The sequence below is a fragment of the Monodon monoceros genome, unplaced genomic scaffold, assembly GCF_005190385.1.
Source record: "Monodon monoceros isolate NGI ecotype Baffin Bay Population unplaced genomic scaffold, NGI_Narwhal_1 Super_Scaffold_4, whole genome shotgun sequence".
Taxonomy (NCBI): Eukaryota; Metazoa; Chordata; class Mammalia; order Artiodactyla; family Monodontidae; genus Monodon; species Monodon monoceros.
The window spans coordinates 37,330,781-37,345,670 of record NW_021703781.1 but is presented as its reverse complement, the minus strand read 5'-3'; the positions used below and the strand labels follow the sequence as shown (position 1 = coordinate 37,345,670).

At 47.8% G+C, this 14,890-nt stretch overlaps 1 protein-coding gene and 1 long non-coding RNA gene across 3 annotated transcripts in view; one reads left to right on the top strand and one right to left on the bottom strand.

The window, feature by feature from the left end:
• Nucleotides 1-5,605: 5,605 nt before the first annotated feature.
• Nucleotides 5,606-6,666, bottom strand: LOC114908970. Its single transcript, XR_003797093.1, has 2 exons — nucleotides 6,303-6,666; nucleotides 5,606-5,887 (listed from the first exon to the last, which is right to left on the bottom strand). It is a non-coding gene; the product is annotated as an uncharacterized LOC114908970 (long non-coding RNA).
• A 5,679-nt stretch (nucleotides 6,667-12,345) lies between these two features.
• RASSF4 (Ras association domain family member 4) overlaps nucleotides 12,346-14,890 on the top strand; it is a 34,236-nt gene continuing 31,691 nt past the window's right edge. Inside the window, exon 1 of one of the 2 annotated variants that reach the window (XM_029245575.1) lies at nucleotides 12,346-12,453. The gene's annotated coding sequence lies outside the window, so the exon portion shown is untranslated. The remainder of the gene's footprint in view (nucleotides 12,454-14,890) is intronic. The other variant, XM_029245574.1, reaches the window with a different exon arrangement.

Sequence of the window (14,890 nt, the reverse complement as noted above, 5' to 3'; positions counted from 1 at the left end):
TGGAAGCTTTTACCAGCTCCTTTCTGCAGGCTGCATGTTATTGTCTCGAAGTCCCACCTACCCTTTCAGCTCAGCCTGGAGCCAAAACCTTGCCAATGGTATATATGTCCTGGGAACACACTTGAGCCTCTTTTCCTGGTGTTCTACCCCATTCCACACCTCACTGATCTCTCAAAGGAAACATACTATTTGATATATCCAAATGGGAGAACCTCTTGCACCATCCCCTGCCTGCACAAAATTTCAAGCTTTCTCTGCAAACTGGTCAGTCATCCAGCCTGCACCTTCCCCTCAAAACCCTGGGATAAGCTGGAGATTAGAGCTGCCATCCTGTCGATGGCAGGAAAAACTACTGCTCTTGGGAAACAAAGAGGGCCTGTCCCCATTGGCTGGCTAGGGGCTGCCCCCATGAGATCTGCCTGGCTGGTTATTTTATCGTCGTCTGGAGAAGAAGGAAAAACTGGTAAGTCAAGACCTTTGCACAGGAGAGAAGTGGAATTCAGAGAAGCCAAGTTTCATTTCAGTGGAACATTATGTTGTGAGTTTCACATTATGATAAGAGTGAAGACACTTTATAAAAAGAAGCTTCCGGGAAGCCAGGAGAATGGTCCCACTGGGCTCTGCTGAGATTTGGGGCCTTGGGTCATTCCTCATATGTAACGTGAGAGAATGAGGTCATTTCTAAGGGTCCTGCCAGCTCCAAGCCTCAGGGATGCCCAGCTGGGCACATTAACAGGGAGTGCGTGCCCAGACTTCAGAGCAGGTCCAAGGAGAATCCAATATTAAGTCTAAAGATAAGCTGTGTGGTTTTTGTTTTTTAACAGCATGATCGTCCGGGAAATTTGTACAACCTAAGACAGAGATCTGGGGCAGCTGGGAACATTAGAACTGCGGGAGTGCACTGATGTATACTGGGGCAGGTGCAAGAGACCATCCAATGAAATGTTTACCACCTAATGGATATTGAAAGCCTTCATGAGTTTCAAATCAAATTCCTCTTTGAAGGGAAGATGACAAGTAAACGGGCAATGCCGGTGATGATTCATTTGCCCCTAAACAGCTGCTTCTGTCTGAGGCTGCACGTGGTACACAGTGGGGATGAGGGGGCCGGAAGCCCACTATCGCTTCAGTGTCCAGTTTCCAGGAAACTCGGTGAGATGTTTGCAGCTCCTAATCGCAGGTCCCTCTTTCCGAAGTGGAACACATCTCTCTTTTCGATCAGTAGCACCAGTATAAACTTAGAGAATAGGTTGCTGGGGACAAGAGTCCATTTAACTCAACAAATACTCATTAAACTCTTCCTGGGGGGCCAGGCACTATGCAAGGTGCTGGGCTAAAGGGGTGAGTCGAGCTTACTGTCTGACCCCGTAGATGGAAGTGTGGCCGACATAAGGCAGATATAAGCATTACAATGAAATTGCAGACAATGTGCCACGAGACATGAATTCAGAGGGAGACCTAGGAAAGTAGATTTGTGTTGAGCTTCAGAAGAAGGACTAGAATATTACCAGGTATGTAACTGTCTATCCTGGGACAAGGGGAGCATGGCAAAGTCCATCAGAATCTGAAGCCAGCCGATATGTTCTCCATACATAACAAAGAAGATTTTTGTGCAGTACAGAAAGCGTAAGGCAGAGAGCCCTATCAACAACAAAGACAATAACAATGGACAGAAGCGACCTGAGTGTGTGGGGGGCATTCAGTGCTTTGCAGGTGCATTCTCCTCTAATCCTCACAGTCTATGAAGCAGGGTCTTTTACAATTACATGTTGCAAATGGGAAATCATAGCATGGAGAATTTAGTAACTTGCACACTGGCTCACAGCTAAAAAGCCGTAGAGCCAGTATTCATTCCAGACTCCAGCGCCAAAATTCTTTATTTTTAAATTTTTTTTTCATTTTTATTTTTGGCTGTGTCGGGTCTTCATTGCTTCGCGCGGGCTTTCTCTACTTGCGGCAAGCAGGAGGTACTCTTCGATGCAGTGCGCGGGCTTCTCATTGCGGTGGCTTCTCTTATTGAGGAGCACGGGCTCTAGGCTCATGGGCTTCAGTAGTTGCAGCACGTGGGCTCAGTAGTTGTGGCTCGTGGGCTCTAGAGCGCAGGCTCAATAGTTGTGACGCACGGGCTTAGCTGCTCCGTGGCATGTGGGATCTTCCCGGACCAGGGCTCGAACCCGTGTCCCCTGCATTGGCAAGCGGATTCTTAATCACTGCGCCACCAGGGAAGTCCCCGGAAATGAAATTCTTAATGCCATCAAGAGAACAAAGTCTTAGATTGGCCACAGACCTCATCAGCCCATAGCCTTGACCACGCCCCTTCCCCTGGGCCTCTCTCCCTTGTGTTTTGAAAGAGAAGGGCGTTGACCAAATGACCCTAAGGTGCTTGACATCTAAGTCACCTGAGACTGACTTTTCTCAGGGGTGGATGGAGAGGAGGAAAGGAACAGGGAGGGAGAAAGAAAGTTTAGGGAGCTAGCTTAGGTGGGACGAGGCAGAAAACCAGCTCCGCACTGAGGCTGTGACTGTGTTTACCCCATTTTTCACACTGTGTTTGCATGCCCAGGAGCAGTTTCTATTTTGAGCATTAAACTCTCCCAACCCCAACACAGAGAGAGCCTGAGCAGTGCTTGACTCCTGCCCCCGGCAGGGTCAGTGCCATGCGGCTCACCCTGCCAGAGGCCTGGCGCCTTTGGGGTTTTCCCTGGTGGCTGATGGGCCTGAGCCAAGCCCGGGAGCTGTGCCAGGTCCCGCCACGCGGCCCGCCTCCACGCCCAGGACAAAACTCCCAGCCTCAGCAGGGTCTCCCCCGCCATGCAGGTGAGAAGTGGCGAAGCAAACATCTCTGACACTTAGGGAGACAGCATCAACACCCAGGCTACCCTCTGGTTTCCCTCCAGAGGCCCGGGGCTCCTGCGGCTTCTGCTTGCTGTGCTCCAGTCCCTGGGGCTTATAAAAAAAGGTCAGCAGAGAGAGACCAGCCGGCACAACCTCCCAAAGCCCTCTTGCTCCCCTGAGCCCAGAGCCCCCTGGCTAACGCCCCCCCAGCAGCCGGTGGGAGGTCTTTCTGGCCTCAGGACCCCACGGCCGCTCTTCATTTCTCCATGGACCTTTTCAGTTCCCATTTCTCTGGCTTGGGCAGCCCCCTGTGCTCACAGCCAGGCCACTTTTCTCTAGCCAGGGTCCTCTCCCAGTTACTCAGAGCATCCACCCCACTTCCTCGGTGCTCAACAGAGGCCAGTACTCTCCTGACCTTCTCTCCGTCTGTTGTCCTCCCCCTCCCCCTTCAGACCTGGCTCACTCATCACAAGACAGTGACTTTGCTCCCTGGAATGGGCTGGCCTTGTCTTCGGGGGCTCTGCAGTCAGGGCAGGCATTGCCGGACTTCTTCCCAGGGGCACCGTTGATCCCTTGCTTGCTGGTAGAGCCTGGATTTTCACAGCTGATCTATCTTCCTCCCTTCGACCAGCCATGTGCTTCACCCTGTCAGTCACAAGGGTCCATCCTCTGCAGTGCACCCCTACCCCACTGCCGGACAGCAAGAGGTGGGAGGGGGGTGGCCCAGTACCTTCTGGAAAAGGTTTCCTTGCTATTAAAATGGCCCTGACTGGATGACACCCTTCCTCTCCTGCAGGTGGATATGGTCATGACTGCTGAGAAATACAGGAACCATGAGCGAATATGAGGGGAACTTGACCACTATACTGAGGACGAGTGCAGAGACGGAAAGAACTTGGGTCCTTGAAAATGTCTTTGAGACACTGACTTAACCAACCCTGGAACTACCCATTTTGGGGGCTTTTCAAGATAATAAAATCCCCTTTGTTTGGGTTTTTTATTCCTCACAGATGAAAGCATCCCATGTTAGAGTGTAACTTACCCACACCCTTTGCCAGGTTTTGCATAAAGAAAATGTCCTATATCAACCCCAAATCTTTCTTTACCCGTGGACCAAATCAGGCCCTCTGCCTGCTTTGATAAAGTTTTACTGGAACACAGCCATGCCATTCTTTTACAGATTTGTCTATGGCTGCTTCTGCTTGAGTAGTAGCAAGAGAGACAGCATGGACTACAAATAAGAAAATATTTACTATCTGGCCAACTCCTAATTTACACTCAGTAGGCCAATAGAGAAGCAAAAGTTCCTCAAAAATTGTCACAGATTGGACTTCCCTGGTGGCGCGGTGGTTGAGAGTCCGCCTGCCGATGCAGGGGACACAGGTTCGTGCTCCGGTCCGGGAAGATCCCACATGCCGCGGAGCGGCTGGGCCCGTGAGCCATGGCCGCTGAGCCTGCGCGTCCGGGGCCTGTGCTCCGCAGCGGGAGAGGCCACAGCAGTGAGAGGCCCGCGTACCGCAAAAAAAAAAAATTGTCACGGATTATATATAGGTACATGAAAACCTTAGGAAAGGAGGCACTGTCACATCCTAAAGTGTCTCAAATGCCAAGCATCAGGCCACAACCTGCCACAGAGTCTGTCCCGAGAAGGACATGAGGGGATACAAGCTGTTGGTCAAACTCACGGGTTGTGATGGTTAATTTTCTGTGTCCACTTGGCTAAGCCATGGTGCCCAACTGTCTGGTCAAACACAAGCCTAGACGTTGCTGTGAAGGTTTTTTTTTTTACACGGGATTAACATTTAAATCAGGAGACTTTGAGTTAAGCAGATTTCCCTCCATAATGTGGGTGGGTCTCATCCAATCTTAAGGCCTTAAGGGAGCCTTAAGAGCAAAGACTGAGGTTTCCTGAGGAAGAAACAATTCTGCTTCAAGACTGCAACATAGAAACCCTGACTGAGTTTCCAGCCTGCTGGTCTGCAGCTTTCAGACTCAAGCCTGCTACATCAACTCTCACCTGAATCTCTAGCCAGCTGGCCCTTCCAGAAGATTTTGGACCTGTGAGTCCCCACATTCACATGAGCCAATTCCTTTAAACAATTAAATAATTAAATAAATTAATCTCTCATCTCTACCTATCACGATAGGGTATACAATAAATATAATGTAATATAATATAATAATATAACATAATACATATTTCCTATTGGTCTGTTTCTCTTAAGAACCCTATTACACTGGTCATTCTAGTTCTGTCCCATCTGTAAGGCTGACATCTTAATTATTACAATGAGAGAGTTTTCAAAGTGAAGAGCCAGAAATGATTCCCAATGGACACAAAATTTAAGAATTTTAGTAATTATATGACGCCATCCTTTCTTAAACACCCAGGACCTTAGTTTATAGTTACACATTTGGGGAAGGAAACTTGGGAATGGACAGCCTCTGTCACATCAGGGGCTAAACAGAGGTGGCTTTGATGGCAGGTTCAGAGGTAAGGTCAACTCAGCTGAAACATCTTTTTAAACCCAGGGTTTACAGGTCAAGTCTGGCCAGCTTGCCCCTTCCCCACTGGGGATGTTTTACATTCCTCGGGAAGCTGCATGCTTAGAAGAAGAGGTAGAGGAGCCCGCTCTTCCCTCCAGGACACAGTAGCAGCCACATTCTCTAGCTGGTGTGTCTCCCCAAAGTGCCTGAGGAAGATCATTTTGAAATTCACAACCCAGGAGCTGGACAAATGGCCCTTGTTTGTCAAATGCTCTGTGCTCTCTCAAGTTTCCTTTCTTTTCCATCTAGAAGGTCTCCACTTCCTTTGGCTGCTTAATATCCTGGCTTGAGGGAAGGTCTTAACACTTCTTAGTTCTCAGCCTTGAGTATCAGTCAGTATCTTGCTATTCATAGAAATTCTGTCTCCGAAGCAGCAACAGACTCTGTGTGGAGGGAAAGCCTTACTGAAGACATTCTCCTTTGAGAAGCCTTGTCCTGTAAATCCTCCTGCCCTTGTACTGTTTCATGACCAGCCACTGTGTCCAGTAAACAGTCTTGCTCTTTGCTAAATGAATCAAAATATTAAAAAAAATAAAGTCATTTTCTACTATTAAAATCATAGTTACAATGAAAATGCAGTTTGCTCAGGAATTTTGCATTGCCAGTTATTTTCATCTTATTTTTAAGACGTTATTAACTCATGGCCATTACAATATCCATTCATAATAATCGACTTTCTAGCAGCATCCTCCAGGGGCATAGCCACATAGAAGGTGGAAGAACATATGAAATGCAGGTGAGTGGGGAGGTGACACAGGTCTGGGGGAGGCACAGGAAGGCAGGGAAAATCCAAGCAAGTGGAGAGATGTCCTTTCCGTAGCCTTCTGATTTGTATTGTTGGATGAACCAAAAAAAAAGTATGTATGTCCAGTGCCAGGAAGATAGGGAGGAGGGGGTGAAGAGAAAGATCTTTGACTTACCAACAAACCAGACCTGTTTATGTTCTCTGTCTGTAGATGTTCATGCCATCTTTGTTCTCATATATTTTTTTCGAGCAGATCTGGGGCCAATTTACATCCTCTTCTCTGGACCAAGTGGAGAAGGGACTTGAGATAAGCTGTTATTCTTCCTCAGAAGGAAGTTTCAGCAGCAGTCTTTAGCTGTATCACCTTTTAAAGCAAACTCTCTTCCTCCTAGGAAACCCAGTGCCTAAGCACTTATTAGTTCTGCAGAATGGGATACAGAAGGTTTTCCAAAGCATAACTTAAAGGACAAACAATATATTGTGTGTGTGTGTGTGTGTGTGTGTGTGCGCACACAGGCACACATGCATGCCCGTTTAAGGAGAAGGCACTTATATGGCATATATCACTGATATTAAGTCCATTTGGAGAATAAATTCTCATTCCCAGCCCACCTCTGGAATGGGTTGCAGAATTCCATATATTAACCTGAAGTTATTATATTTATGCTGACAAATGGAGTTAATGAAAACCATTTCACGTAGGAAAGAAAGGTAGATGGTATGCAAATAATTTGAGAAATCATCTGAAAACTGATGGCAAATCCTGCTGCATGTTAAGATCACGCAATGGGATGACCTTACTACTCAAGGATTCCACCAAAACAAATGGTGCAAGAAGCAGTCTGTAAGTGGCCTCTTCCTCCTGATGGGTTTAATAAAACAGAGCCCATTAAAGATAAAGAAAAGCTGCTTGGTTTAAATTGGATCTTACAGATCTCAATCAAGTACAATCATCCAATTGTTTTCTAAAGAATATACATTCAGAATCTGCAGACTTTTTGAAAAATTGCTTTAAAAACTCACTTGTTGGGCTTCCCTGGTGGCGCAGTGGTTGAGAGTCCGCCTGCCAATGCAGGGGACGCTGGTTCGTGCCCCGGTCCGGGAAGATCCCGCATGCCGCGGAGCGGCTGGGCCCGTGAGCCATGGCCGCTGAGCCTGCGCGTCCGGAGCCTGTGCTCCGCAGCGGGAGAGGCCACGACAGTGAGAGGCCCGCGTACCGCAAAAAAAAAAAAAAAAAAAAAAAAAAACCTCACTTGTTCAGAATCTTATGTTGGAGAGAGTAAAGGGGAAAAACCATACAAAGTCATCCATAAAAGACCTTAGGCAATTAACCAGTAATTTTAATTCAAACTCCCCTTTACTGTTTTAAGGGAATGGCCTTGAAAATAATCTGCATTATTAATATGATTTATGTTAAAATACATAAGCCTATTTTTCTTTCAAGACACAGAGAAATCTAAATTGCGTCTCAACAACATGTGATTGTACCGAGTCATTTTCACGACGTGCCTCTCAAAGCACCAGAGGGAAGAAGGCAATTGCTCAGTCTTCTTGGAACGGTGCCCTACTGCCAAGAAGCTTCAAGCGGAAGCTGAGCAGAGCACCCTGCCCCAGGGGCAGCCTTACCTGATGCAAGAAGTCACATGTGTTTGATCAGACTCAGGCTCCTTTCCATTTCCACACTTACAAATCAAATATAAGTTTATTCTCTGTGGCTCTTTCTTAGCTAAAAATGTTGGATCATGAGTGCTCCCATTTGGCTTTTTATGGATCTTACAAGTCAGTCTGGACTGTTCACAAAATAATAACTTTTCTAAAGACTTTCTGATGCAGGAATGCTATAAAAAATGAGACTGCCCAAGATAACAGGATAAATGCTCTATTCCCTTAATGGACTCCCAAAGGCCCCCTTTATTGGGGTGATGCCCTGGCGGAAGTAGTCTTGCAGAAAATTCTGTGGCCCCAGCTTCCCTGAGGCCCGATCTTCCCATAGAGGTAGATATTGTTCTACTCTCATTCTCTGGTGGCACAAACATGACCACCAGGGCCACCAGGGGGCAAACCCAGATTCCATGTCCCCTTGGATGGGGTAATGAGCCTCCCCAAGTCTGTTTTCTTACCTGAATCTTGCAGAAAGGAAAAAAAAAGTCAGTCCTACACCAAACGTTGACTAAACACCTTGACATTCCAGGCAGAGTCAATATCTAAGGAAACAGATATAACCTCCTTCCATCAAGGAGCTCATGATAAAAGAAATGAAATACACAGTGTGCCAGAAAATAGTATTCATGGGCCAGGGATGGGCATTTTAGATAGTGGGCCAGGGAAGACCTCAGAGAAAAGCAATTTGTGTAAAACCTGAAGGAGATGAAGGAGTGAGTCCATGCAGATGTTTGAGGGGAAAGCTTTCCAGGCTGGGGGAATAGCATGTGCAAAGGCCATGAGGTGGGAGTGGGCCTGATATGTGGGAAGACGAGTGTGGTCAGAACAAAGAGAGGGAGGGGAAGTGGGAGGAGATGAGGTCAGAGAGGCAATAAAAGGGGCAAGATCATCTAGGAAAAGTGAAAGTTAGCAAACTATAGCCCATGTGACACATGTGGCCTATCCTGTTTTGTTAATAGTTTTATTGGAACCTCAGCCATGCCCTTTGATTTGCTTGTTATCTATGGATGCTTTCGAAGCACAACAGCAGAGCTGCAGCACACAGCACTTAACCCACAAAGCCTAAAATATTTACTATCTGGTCCTTTACAGAAAAGACTTAACCAACCTCTGGCTTAAACCAATACTGGTTTATTTTTCTCCATGGCAGGAAGTCTAGAGTAGGCAGTGAAGGCGTTATGCAGCAACTCCATGATGTTAATAAAGACCCAGACTTCTTTTATCTTTGTGCTCCCCTAGCTTTAGTATGTGGACATGTTGTATCATAACCTCAAAATGGCTGCCAATGCTCCAGACATTACACATTTTCCACATTTGAGACAGAAAGGCAGGGAAAGGGGGTATCTAGCTGATCCTTCTATCAGGAAAGCAAAAGTTGTCTTCACTCTCCCACAGCACACTTTTCCCTATCTCTTGGCCCAGAATTGGGTCATGTGACCACTTATAGCTTCAAAGGAAGCTGAGAAAGCCATGAAAAAGATTGTCAAGGCTGACTTAGACACTAGCTTTCAACCTCTTTTGACTGTGGCCCACAGTGAGAAACACATTTTATATCGCAGCCTAATACACATAAATGAAACATAGTGCAAACAGAAGTTTCACAAGACACAACTTACGTTTACTATGTGTGCTATACACTGATATTTTCTATTTTTTTTAAATACTAGTCAAATCACCTACTAACTTAATTTCATGATACACTGTTGGGTTGTAAGTACAGTGTGAAAAATACAAGTTGTCATGATCCTTCACCAGGGAGTGGCACATTGCTGCTCCAAACAAGTTGCTCACCCTTGCTCTCTCCCTCTCTGTCTCTCTCTCTCTGTCTCCCTCTCAACTTTTTTTTTTTTAAGTATTGTTGATTCACAATGTTGTGTTAGTTTCTGGTGTACAGCAAAGTGATTCAGTTACATATATATATATATATTCTTTTTCATATTCTATTCCATTATGGTTTATCACAGGATATTGAATATAGTTCCCTGTGCTATACAATAGGACCTTGTTGTTTATCCATCCTATATATAATAGTTTACATCTGCTAATCCCAAACTCCCAGTCCATCCCTCCCCTATGCCCCCTTCCCCTTGGTAGCCACAAGTCTGTTCTCTATGTCTGTGAGTCTGTTTCTGTTTCGTAGATAAGTTCATTTGTGTCATATTTTGGATTTCACATGTCAGTGATATCATATGGTATTTGTCTTTCTCTTTCTGACTTACATCACTTAGTATGATAATCTCTAGGTCCATCCATGTAGCTACAAATGGCATTAGTTCATTCTTCTTTAATGGCTGAGTAATATTCCATTGTATATATTTACCACATCTTCTTTATCCATTCATCTGTCAATGGACATTTAGGTTGTTTCCATGTCTTGGCTATTGTAAATAGTGCTGCTATGAACACTGGATTCATGCATCTTTTCGAATTCTAGTTTTCTCCAAATTACTGGATCACGTGGCAACTCTATTTTTAGTTTTTTGAGGAACCTCCATACTGTTCTCCATAGTGGCTGCATCAACTTTCCTTTCTTTTCCTTCCCTTTCCTTCCTTTCTCTCTTTCTTTTTTCCAAAGAAGGGAATGGGTACTGGGTTGGCAACTAACCGTATACACAACACCCACCATAAGTGAGCTGCGGGTCAAATACAGTTCCATTGAATACTGAAGGAAAAGGTGATTCTCCTTCTGAAGGTACTTGACGATGGACACTCATGGTCCATGTGAAATGTGGGTAGTAACACCCAACTCCCCAGGAATGTTGAGGGGATTGTGTGGGATCCCTGCTGTAAAGCACCTGGCGGAGTGCCTGACACACAGTGGGAGTGCAGGACACATCAGGTTGCTTCCTCAAAGCCAATCATCACTCCAGGCTAGTCCAGGCCCTGATGAGAACATCAGCTTCACCCACACTCTCAGGTGCTGGAGGGCGCCAGGGAAATTGTATCTTACCTGGGTGCTATGTCTGCTTATCCTACTGGGCATGAATGAATGCTCAGAGGTTGAGGGCTATGTTGAATTTTACTTACTGTTAAAAAAAAAAACAAAACAACTTTTTGAAGCACCCAATTTTTGTCCTCAGCTTTGCGGATCAGACCTTTGGGCTATGCAGGAGTGGAGGTCCCCAACCACAGGGATGCCCTGAGCTGGCAGAGTTTGGGCCACTCTTCACGAATTCATGTCAAGGCAGAGCTGAAAGATCCCTACCTGGCCTGGTCGTCTTTAGCTCCTTCATTTTTACAGGTAGGGAAACTGAGGCCAGAGCGATTGCAACATGGCAAGGTCATGCAGGAAGTAGATGGTAGAGACCAATCTCTTTACCCCAAATCCAGCAACCCTAACAACAACGATTAGCCCAGCCTCTCTCAAGTGGGGTCCAGGGGCTCAAAGACTCAAATCCCAGGCTGATTTTTGCCTATGTGGGCACCTGCCTTTTTCTAAAAGGTCCATATCTGATTCTAAAATGGCCATGTGACTGTAAAAAGATTAGGAACCACAGATTGAACGAAAGTAAAATGATTCACGTTGGGGGAGGGAAGGGGAAGTCCCGAGGTCAGTACTGGGATAGTGATACAAAACAGAAATTGCAATTGTTTCCATCAGCCCCTTCCCCTTCCCTGTCACCCCACACCCCAGAATCACTGAACTGCTCTGAGTTCCCCAAAAGGCCTGTGCCCTTCTGTCCCCTCTGCCTCTGCACAGGCAAATCCTCCTCCAGCAGGCAGTAACCGGCAGAGAAGCTTATCTCCTCTTAATCATCAGAGGATCTGATTTCTTTTTTTTTTTTTTTACAAATGAGATTTTATTTTATTATTTATTTATTATTTGTTTGTTCGTTTGTTTGTTTATGACTGCATTGGGTCTTCCTTGCTGTGCGGGGCCTTTCTCTAGTTGGGGCGAGCGGGGGCTACTCTTCTTTGTGGCGCGCGGGCTTCTCATTGCAGTGGCTTCTCTTGTTGCCACACACGGGTTCTAGGGTGCGTGGGCTTCATGGATTGTGGCACACGGGCTCAGTAGCTGCTCCGCCGCATGTGGGATCTTTCCCGACCAGGGATTGGACCCGTGTCCCCCGCATTGGCAGGCAGATTCCTAACCACTGCGCCATCAGGCAAGTCCAGGGTCTGGCTTCTTAAATGGAGTGGAGCTCTGAGAGGCCACAGCAAGCAAACAGCCGGACTGCACACAGGTGGCCCTTGAGCAAAAACTAACATCGCTCAGGTTCTACTGATAACCTCCTCTTTCGTGACAGGCACACTAGTAATTGCGGGGCCCGCACTGCGACCTTTGTTGGAAACCCAAGGTTGTCCTTTCCCCCAAGTTCCCTGTCCTTGGTTTGCATACCGGACCCTCCCGACCGAGTCGGGGCTGCTTCCTCCGCGAGTCTCCAGGCGCCCTCTGTGTAGTCCGGGGACACCCCGCAAAGCAGACGCCCCAAACCTTCCCCGAGGCCTCTCAGACACCGCCTGGAGCGGACCCTCCCAGCGGTGCCTGGGGCTGGGCTGGCCGCACAAGGTGACGTGACGCCATTGGCCGGCGCGGGGCGAGGGGCGGGGAGGGGCGGGCCTGACGCTCCAAGCCCCGGAGCAGTAGGCGCTGCGGATGCATCTCCGGTGACTGCGAGGGCAAGGCACCAGCAGCGGCTTCTGGACAGCGCGATGAGTGGACGGTGAGTGATGCACGGGCGAGAGAGTTCGGGGAGTCCACGGAGCTCCGACCTCCGCCCACCGCCCGAGCCCAGGACCTTCCCAGCCAGGGGCTCCGGAGTCTGGGCACTGGTGCCCTTGGCTGCCGCGAGCAAAGTCCCCTCCCTCTGCCAGCCTGGCGTATTGCGGGCCTCGGGCCCAAGGGTGAGAGTGAGCCCTGCGCCAGGCACCTCCTCCAAGGAGAGGGCACTTTAGAGGCTAAAACCTGAGCACAGCAGGTGTGCGCGCGGCAGCAGGCTACATCTTTGCCCACCTTGTCTCTCATCTTGGCCAATATCCTAGAAGCATTGATCTTAGAATTGGGGGGAGAGGCTCGAAGTGCCTCTGGCACAATTCTCAGATTTCATGGATGGAAGACCATGAGCACCAAGATAACAGCAGAAGCAGGGCCTCACAATTGCTATTTATAGAGGATTTGCCTTGTTCCCAGACCTGTGCTAAGAGCTTTAGCACAGTATGCCATCTACTTCTCACAGCCTTGATACTTTCATTATCCCCATTTTCAGATGAGAAAACTGAGGCTTTAAGAGTTATGGAATTGTCCAGTTTTACCCAGATGAGTCAGTGGTGGAGTCAGGATTTTAACCCAGGGCTTGTTATGCCTGGTCTCATTCAGTTCACCCACTGACTTCAGGGCTCACCCTGCCAGCCACTCTGCTCGCCCCCGTGCTCCTGACTGTGTCCTGCACTTCCCACTCCAGACAGATGCCTTTGTTTTTATTCATCTGGCACAGGCCTGGGGGAGTGAGGGCCTTCTCTCACACCAGGATCAGTGCCAGGCCAGTGCCAGTGTTTTCTTGAAACACTGAAAAGAGAGCTGTGAGTAATCCCACTTCACAGAGGAATTAAATAGGGTCACAACAGGTGAGGGCTGGGATTCTGGAATTTTAGCCCAAGCAGGTTGGACTCCAAAGCCATGTACTTGCACCTGCAGGAAGGATCCTCACTGGCTTCTATCCAGTTTAACTGCTCACGGCACAATCAAGAGTTGTTGCCAGAAGCCATGAGTAAATATTAACTACAGCTAAAATGCCAATCTGCCTGCCCCCCGCTCCCCTGAGTAATTCCTGAGCTGCTGCCAGCAGGGTGGGAGGTGCTGGGTGGGGGGCAGGGGGTGTACTGGGGAGGGAGAGGAGAGGAAGGGGAAGGGAGAGAAGAGAAGATGAATTCCTTAAACCTAGGTCACAAAATTCCTGGCTAAGAAGTTGTAATGGGGTGTGTTTCAACACTGTCGGTACGTTTTCATTAGTTTTTGTCATTATTCCCTCTGTGTGTAGTGCCTGTGGTTTGAGACTTTACAGGGAAAGTGAGATTGAGGCCACAGATTAAAGTGTCAGTGTGAAAGCCGGGAGGTGGGACCATATTTCCCCCATGAGACTCCAGCAAGTGGCCTGGAGGTTGAGAATAGAGTGAAGTCCAGGGTCCCCCTGGGTGAGGGTCAGCTGGACAATGACCCATGACAACAGAACATGAACAGAACTCAGGCGTGTGTTATAGCTCAGGTCCTGTAAATGCAAAGGCTCAGAGGGGAGACTCTGGTTACCAGAAAGCACTCTGGACTTGATCTTGGTTTTGAGAGTGAGCTCAACCAGATGTTGTGGCTCACAGATGCTCCTGCTGAGGACTGTCATCCTATCTGAGTCCCAGGTTCCCATCTCCAGAGCCTCACTGTCTCTCTGGAGACCCTGACTCCCACTATGACCTCTACTGGGAACTTCTGTTTATCATGGGTGAACCCCATATGAGGCCCATCTTACCTGTTTCCTCATTCACCTTCACAGCAGTTAGTGATTCAGCTCATGAGGAACCTGAGGTTCAGAGAGGGAAAAGGGACTTGCCTAAGGTCACACAGCTAAAGAATCCCAGAGCAGAGCTTTAAACCCAGATCCTTGCAAAGGCTGGTGGTTATTCTCTCACAGAGTACACTGAAGAAAATATTTTCAAGTTGTTTTAAAGTAAATCAAAGTCAAATAGGAAGTGGCTGCACTTCCCGAAGCTTCTGCAGTTTTGTCACTCTTGTTAAAGGGGAACTTGCAGTTTGCTCAGTCTCCTTTTCTGGCTGTCTGACCTCCTTCCCCAGGATGCACTGCTTAGAGAGATTTGGAACCCCCTTCCCTTGCCTTGCCTGACCTTGGGGGGTGGAGTCGAGGGTGTCATACAGCCCCATAGCCAAAGAGCTAGGAAGAGACCTAAAGACACTCTGGTCCAGCTGCCAGTGCAATCCTGGCTAAACTGAGGCCCGAGAGATGTCACAACACATTGAAGTCATGTGCCAAGCTGATACCCCAGCAAAGCTCATACCCAGGCTTCTCTCTAGTATGCCCCTTTGCCTCCTCTCCCTTGCTGTGGCACATTTCAGTAGAAGTTCTTAACCTGGGACCTGCAGGTCCAGGAGCACAT